The following is a 7939-nucleotide window of genomic DNA, read 5'->3' on the forward strand; positions in this document are numbered from 1 at the left end:
TTCTACAGAATAATATCACCCCTCGAGACCACACCTTTATTCTCTCCCTTAAAAAGGAGAACGTAAATCACATGTGCTGCTCCAGTTTAGGAGAAATCCATCAATTTCTTCTTAAATTTCTTCTCTTGTGGCGTAGACCTTTAAAAATGTAGAGAACAGATGTCTATGGGGAGTTAGTGGGCTGCAGTACTGGTCATCCAGAACTGCTATCTAATGTTATAGTGTATTGATTGCAGTCCCTTAGCAGCAGTATCAAGAGCAATGTCTGGATTTCAATGCAGAGGAAGTGTTTGTGATTCTGCACAGATAGAAAGTTACTTCCCCCCCTGCTCAACAGAGGTCATTAGCACATCTGCCATAACTGCAAGTGTTGCTTCTACACTGCATGTGTAGCTGCCTCGGAGTACAAGTGCAGCAGCACCAAAGAGGTGACAGACATATCAACAGGAAACTGAGAGGTGTTAGTGACTCTGATGAGATGAAGACAAACATTTTCAAAATAAATTCATGTTGGAATTTTTCATTTATTATTAGTTTTGAAAAACTTCCGGTTGAGAGGGGATTTTAGTTCACAGACGTTTTTTGAAAATACAAAGCAGTGCATGTTTCATTAATGTCTTATCATCACTTAATCCAATTAGGACCTGATATTTAAGCCGCTTGTCGTCTTGATTTAGCAGTCACCACAGGGTGTCTGCTGAAAACAAATGTGTATAGGCGGGAAGTACAAGGATGGACAATGGTACAACATGTACATCCAACTTAAAGAACTAAATGGACAAAATCACGTTTACTGTACAAATTGGAACTGACTGTCATTCCTGTGTCTATATTTTCTTTATAGTTCTTCCATTTCCCATCTGAACCGTGAATTAATTGAGAATCTCATTGCTTCCAACAAAGAAATCTTGTGAAAAACAGCCGTTGTGAGGCACATCTGTAAAGTCAGTATTCTGTTTTTATTGGATCTGTTTTAATCATGTACCCCACATTAAAGTGACTCACTACAGGGATTCATCAGATTTTGTAAAAAAAAGGGTTACAATGTATATATTTCTCTCCAGACACGCTCCACTCTCCACTCGCGGTACAGACTGCAGAGGACCCGTCCAATGACCCCATCATGTCACAAGGCCATGGACCTTGTCTCTGACTTCTTGATTTGACACAATAGTACAGAACAACTTTAAGCCCAGCACCTGGCAGGGAGCAGGCCCCATGCAAGTGAATGAATGTGCTCCCCATGATGCATAGCAGAGATTGAGAGGGGGGGGGGGGGGTAAACTTCTGGGGGGGTGAAATAGAAATGGTTGAGATAGAGAATTATACTCCAAAAACCATATCTTCCTACAACGCTTACCAAAATGTATTTTTTATGACCATCTTTGGGCCCACTTCTACGACTACAAAAAACTACTCTACTCAACAACTAGTCTTAGCAGCAATTCATACAACCTTGACGTTGAAAAGACGTGTTATGTTTAACTTCATTTCACACTGAGGAATTTTGTCCTCTGTATTTGACCCATATAGCCACAGTGGGCAGCTGTGTTGCAGCCCTAAAGAACTAAGTCAAGGTCCAAGGCCGGTCTGTAAGTCAAGGGTAATGTGTGCATTGGCAATACATTACAGGAGAGGCATGTAAAAAGGTTTGTTGTACAGCATGATAAAATGTATAAAATCTTTGGAGATTAGACAGCCTTGTTGTACTAATAGTACATATAGAGGGGTAGAGAACCATCATAAACCCCCGATGGAATCCAGTCACCGGTCGTGTTGACGAAGGAGCCCGAAACGACAGCTGAGAAACAAGGTTAAGGTAGGGTTGTGACTCTGTGATTGGCCCTTAAAATACATGTATGATTCTGATTGGTTTAGCAGGAAGCCTCCAAGAGCTGATTCGATTTAGGAAGAGAGTGTTGATTAAGAAGTAGGTCTTCCTGAAGGAATTTACGCTGAGCCACATTTCAATCAGGAAAGACTAGTTTGCAGATACCCCCCCCCCCCCCCCCCCCCCCCCCCCCCAGCTGGGGTTTGAAGCCAGGACCTACTTGACTCCACTTAGCCAACTTGCCAGGTTTTGGCCTGTTAATTGGATTAAATGCTTGAGCCTTCATTGGTCGTATTTAGGATTGCCTCCCTTCTCCACTGACCTTGAAAGTGAGGGGAATTGTGCCAGAGACCCAACTTGACAACTCCTGAAACAAAAATGTCAACTCCTCCCTAAATCTCACCAAGATGGTGCCAAGCCTTCCTTTTATTACATCAAACCGCATCATTTTACGTGTTTTATATAGGCTATGAATGATTAACCGATTCCGCTGGATTCTATCCAAGTGCTGCCTTTGATCTCTTTCAGATAATTTCCATGGTACTATCTTCCGTTTTTTTCCAGAACAGTGAGATGAATGACACAGACACTAAGCTACTAACTAAGAGAAAGCTATTTGTTCAACAGCAGGTGTTTAAGTCTGCCACTCTCGGCTTACAAATTATGCAAAGTGATGGCATTTGAGCTCCCTGTCTTACAAATACACTGAATAGATAACACGGTGACCCCGCTGTAATCTAAAGGTCATCACAGTTTTCTGCAAACTGTTTTCCAACTACTGGTGAGCTAAACAGCAAAATAAAATAAATATCAGGCATGCCATATTTACACTGTACATCATCTGTAGTATAATTAGTTAAACCCAATGAGGACAGCAGTACAAGTTTGATGTTAGACTCTGTCCCTGATAAAACTGCTTATGCTACCATCTCATCAAACATGGAGGCGTGTATCTAATCTTGCAGCCTTGGGGCAGACCTGGAGGCCAGACGGTTCTACCCTTCCTCACCCCGGGCCAGGCCAGAGCAATTACTGCTGCTGCTTCACACACAGACCTGTGTCACTAATGCAATTAACAAGCTCCGGAGGAGCCTGGGCAACCAGAAAGGGACTGACTGTGTACACAGCATGCATGATGAGAGGCATGAGCAAGGATGGGCGAGTGAGGAAGAGATGGAGGAGAAAAACTGTTTTTTGTGAACAGTTAGTGTGTAGGCGGGTGTCAAACTCTGCGGAAAGTAACATCCTAAACCCACAAAATATTGTTTTAGACGTCACACGCATGCAGACATATTTGTGTCAAACCAAAAATGTAATATTTTGTTTTGGTATTACAATATAGACATGTATTATTTCCTCTTCCACGTACCTTTTTTGGTAGATTTTGGAGACTGAGGCTGCAATTGCTATATTTTGCCTCCTACTTTTCCACATTCTACATTCATCCTGGTGAGGATGATTCATCACAGCTGTGACAAAGAGAGTAAAATGTGTTACAGCTCCCAGAAGGAACAGCCGTAGGTGTTATCTAGGCGGGATGTTTATTTTATTCAGAGGCCCGTTCCATTATCAGCTGGAAGAAACCAAGCATACCTCCTTTCCACTGCGTCAGCGCCATCCTGATCTCCATCGTTACCACCTTGTGACCAGTATCATGTCTCCCCATTGCGAGCTTAATTCTAAACTCTAATCCTCATTCTAAACCCTGGCATGAGCCTGCTCATCTGCTGCTCTTTTGATCACAATATCCCTCATTTTCCTTCCTACTCTACCATTCATTCACTTGTCCAAGGAGGACGCTCATACAGGTAGAGATTGCACAAAGGTTAGAGACAGAAGCCCCGCGGTGTCTTTACTGACTCGGGAATGTAAGAGCGATGGGAGCTGTCGAGAGGAGAGATGGATTCCCTGGCCATCTCGTCTTCACCCAGTCATTGTTCATGAGCTATGGCTGCCAGACATCTGTCTATACCTGCCAGGTCTGACAGATGCTTGTTGCCAGTCGGTCTGGGAATGGTCCACAATCTGCGTCACCTTCTTGCAGGCTGGATCTCATGTGAGCCAAAAAATCAACGACTGGGAAGAGATTGATTTATTCCCCGTTAGCATTTCTCAGAGGGGCTTCAGCCATTTGTTGAACACATTACATTAAATGAAGACAAGCTGGATGTGTAAGTGAGAGTTACAAGCAAAAAACACAGAGAGTACTTCCCTGCATGATGAAATGTCACTTATTTAGTTATGAGCATATTATGTGCGTCACGTTCTTTAGACTGTATGACAATTCTGTCTGTTCTCCACCTCCCACTTTGTACCAAAAATGCATAGTATTAGGGATGCAAATGTTAAACACAACAGGCTTTTACAACACCATGAGTAGGGGTGGGAATCACCAGAAGCCTCCCAATACGATATCATCACGATACTTATGCCACGATACGATATTATTGCAATTTTAAACATATTGCAACTTTCAGCGATACATCGCAATTCGTAACATTTTTTCCAAATTCAGATTTTTCCCGATTTCAAATGATGTTCCCAAAAGGAAACTTTGTCAACATCTGTTTTATCTAAAAAAAGACACATTTCTGTTTGTTCATATCACTTCAATGTTATTGCTGAAAAACGGGATTGTGAAGCAGACAATCATACCAACACATGTATAATAAAAGATCGATACTTGGCGCATGTGTATCAATGCAGTGCAATTGCCACTCAAAATATCGCAATACTATGCTGTATCGATTCCCCCCCCCCCCCTCCCCCTAACCATGAGTGGTGTCATGTATAGCAATAGTCATCTCTTGGTTCAGTGGGTGGTTGAACCAAAAGCAAACAGTGGAAAATGTAAAAATCCGGCTTATTATCCCCTGACCGCCTATTTCCTTTTTTGTGTGTTTGGGGGGGGGACACAATCTCTTTTGGTACAAGAGGTGTGGGTCTCAGGCTAATGCACATCCTTACAAATACTTAAAACGTGCACACATGCAGTGGGCACACACATACATCTCAGGGCAATGTGCCGTGTGTTATTAGAGACATTTCCTATTGCTCTTCCACTTCTTGCATGCTAATAAACAGAATCATTAAGTCATGGCAGGTGGTGGCTGGTGGAGCTGCTCCATTACTGTAAGACCACACTATCTTTAAAAAACAAAAAAATGGCAGTGAGAAATAGGCTCTATTAAAGACAGCAATCAAAGCTGTATCACCACTGGCAAGCACGTCACGTAGCTTATTCAATCTCACAACCCATGAGGCAATTAATTTATGTCAATACAAATACACAAATAGTTTCTTTTTGTTCATCGGTACAGTGCAGGTCCTACGGCGGTGCTTGTGTTTATTTGCGTGTTGGTGCCTCTGTGTGAACATGCTCAGTGAAGTGAGCCTGGAAGAGCAGGTGTAATTGGGTGTGGAAAAAAGGGAACCTTGTGGTCTCCATGGCTAAATTAAATCAGACAATCTTCTCCTCTCCATTTCCTCTCCAGAAAACAGGCACCCTGTCTGCCCTCAGGTTTGTTATTATTTGTCTGATCAGGTTGGACGGAGGTGCATAGTGATTCATCAGTGATCATGGTATTATTATCTGAAACCAGCCTCCATTCAAAAGCTCAGGGAGACTGTATCTGGCTATGCCTCTCCTCAGCTAACTTCAATCAATTTAACAGCAGAAACACTAAAAACACACACAAAGAATCTGTAACAGTGCTCTGGTGCTTGTTCAGTCAGCAGCGGATTAGTGAATGCAGAAGATCAATGCCCCATGTGGGAAATCATTAAGCCCCATTATTTCTGTAAAAAGGAATGCAAACCCAGGTGTGTTGCCACCCAGATAGCAATGACCAACAACTAAATGAGTTTCTTTGAGTCAATATCTCAATGCGGAGGGCTCTGCCATGCTGAGAAAGCATTCTGGGCTTGATAAAGCAGGTGTTAAGCCAGCGTAAGCCACATGGTGCGATTCTGAGAAGGTGAGAGAAAAAAATTGAGAAAGCAGAGAGACAAAAGGCTTTCTGATTAAGGCCGCAAATTGATGAAAGTGGGTTCTGGCTTGTCTGGATCCGTAGAAATGAAACTCGTGTGCATTTAAATGCATCTGTGGAGAAGCAACGCTCCATCACACGCCGTTGTTTCCAAAACTACTATTCCCAGTCCTATTTAGATTAGGTCACTGCTTTGCATTTTGATGAAGGAAGACTACAATTCTTCCTCTTCCTCAATCACCTCTTAACAGAATTTCATCTCTCCTGTCTTCATCCATCATCCCATGCCTGCATATTTTTTTTTTTTTTTTTAATTAGTGTGATAGTTTTCAGGTGTTTGTAGTGTTTTGTGACAGACATAATGCAGGAATTGTTCCTAAAGTAAAAATACAACTGTCAACTTCAACATTCAATATAAAAACAAACTGCATGTTTATTTAGAGATTTAAGACACAAACATTAGACATTAAAACCAGAAGAAACATCAGACAGTCAGACTTATGTTTATTGTCGTTCAAGAATAAAGGCTAAGCGGAGTTATTTCAATAGGCTGTTGAGACAGCTGCATTTCCCTTGGGTGGGGGTACAGCTCACAGTGCATCGTAGTGCAGTTAGTGCTACAGCACGGGGAAGTCATGTTGTTGTCAAACGTTCCCCACATATTATAGGTGACACCGCTTTCAATTTTGAATTTAGGACAACAGAATCAATCACATTAACCCTCCTTTTATTTTTCATTTTCAAAAAGTTTCTAAATCAAAAATTTGGGGATTCCTTCAACCAAATTGTAAAAAAAAAACATAACGTGGATGGTTCGTTATGATGTTCTTCACAAGTTAAATAACTTCACTATTTTCATTGTATTTGGTTGTTTTATTTAATATTTTAGCATTTTAAGAAAATCAAAAGTTTTTAGAGAAAAAAGCGACAGAAATATAGGGGGGGAAAAAACGACAAAAACATCCCAAAAATGCAGAAAAAATTGACAAAGACATTGTAGAAAGTGAGAAAGAACCTCAGGAAAAGTTACAAAAATGTCCAAAAGTGACAATAAATGTCAGAGAAAGCTTTAAAAACTTCGTCATAACAACAACCAAAATGTCCCAAAGAAAATCTACAAAGCATTTTAGAAAAAGTGACAACAATGTCTAAAGGTTTTCACTTCATCTTGACCCAGAAAAACTAAATGTTGCATGGTCAATGGGAAGACAACACAAGCGTTAAAAACAAACTGCTGACACGGACAGACATGCGGCGGTATATTGAGAATGAAAGCCTGAGGCGGAGCGGGTCAAGGTGGAAAGTGCGTCCACTCGTCCGGGATGCAATCCGTCATGCGCTGCCGATTGGCCGGGACTAATGAGCCCTTACGTTACAGCGCATAGAAAGCTGACAGTGCTGGACTGCTACTTTGCACAGTGAAATTACAGTTCGATTTTCGCCTAACAAAGACTCAGCGACATTTACCAATCAATAGGTGTCAAAATGTCCCCCGCTTCTGATAATAGACAAACACACAAGGAAGTGAGCGCGAATCTACAAGCATAAAGACTCAGCGCGAAGGGCCGAGGGTGTAGGGGACAGGCGGGGGGGAAGGCACCGGGACGATGGAAAGTGCATGAGACAACATTATAGAACAAAAGCTACAGACACTTTTTTTTTTTACAATCAAAATATAACGTAATATATTCTCTTGAAGACGTAAGGCATTTGTGGCATCTGAAAAAAGGTTCCCTTTCTCTGTCTGGTAGTGTCCAGAGTGTTTGTCAAAACGACAGAAACTAAATGATATTGTACATAAATGAAGTGTGAAGCACACCAGAATTTCCCATTTCTGACATCTGTCGGCCTTAACAGATGCTCCGCGCTCAGCTGCCTACCCAGGCTCCTCTCTGAGTCGGCCAGGCTCGCCGGTACAGCCAAGGATCTGACTGGCTGTGAAATGGAGCCTGATTGGTAATTGTATGCACATAACGTTGTGTGCTTCAATTAAAGAAAGTTAGCAGCTAGTGAAGAATTAAAAAAGTTTGAGAGCAGAACAGACGTGACCATCCATATTCGTCAGAGCAGCCCTCCTCAAGGTCAGCTCCCTGCCAGCAGGCACTCGGAAAGGGGGGGG

This window comes from Etheostoma cragini, chromosome 8, assembly GCF_013103735.1.
Source record: "Etheostoma cragini isolate CJK2018 chromosome 8, CSU_Ecrag_1.0, whole genome shotgun sequence".
Taxonomy (NCBI): Eukaryota; Metazoa; Chordata; class Actinopteri; order Perciformes; family Percidae; genus Etheostoma; species Etheostoma cragini.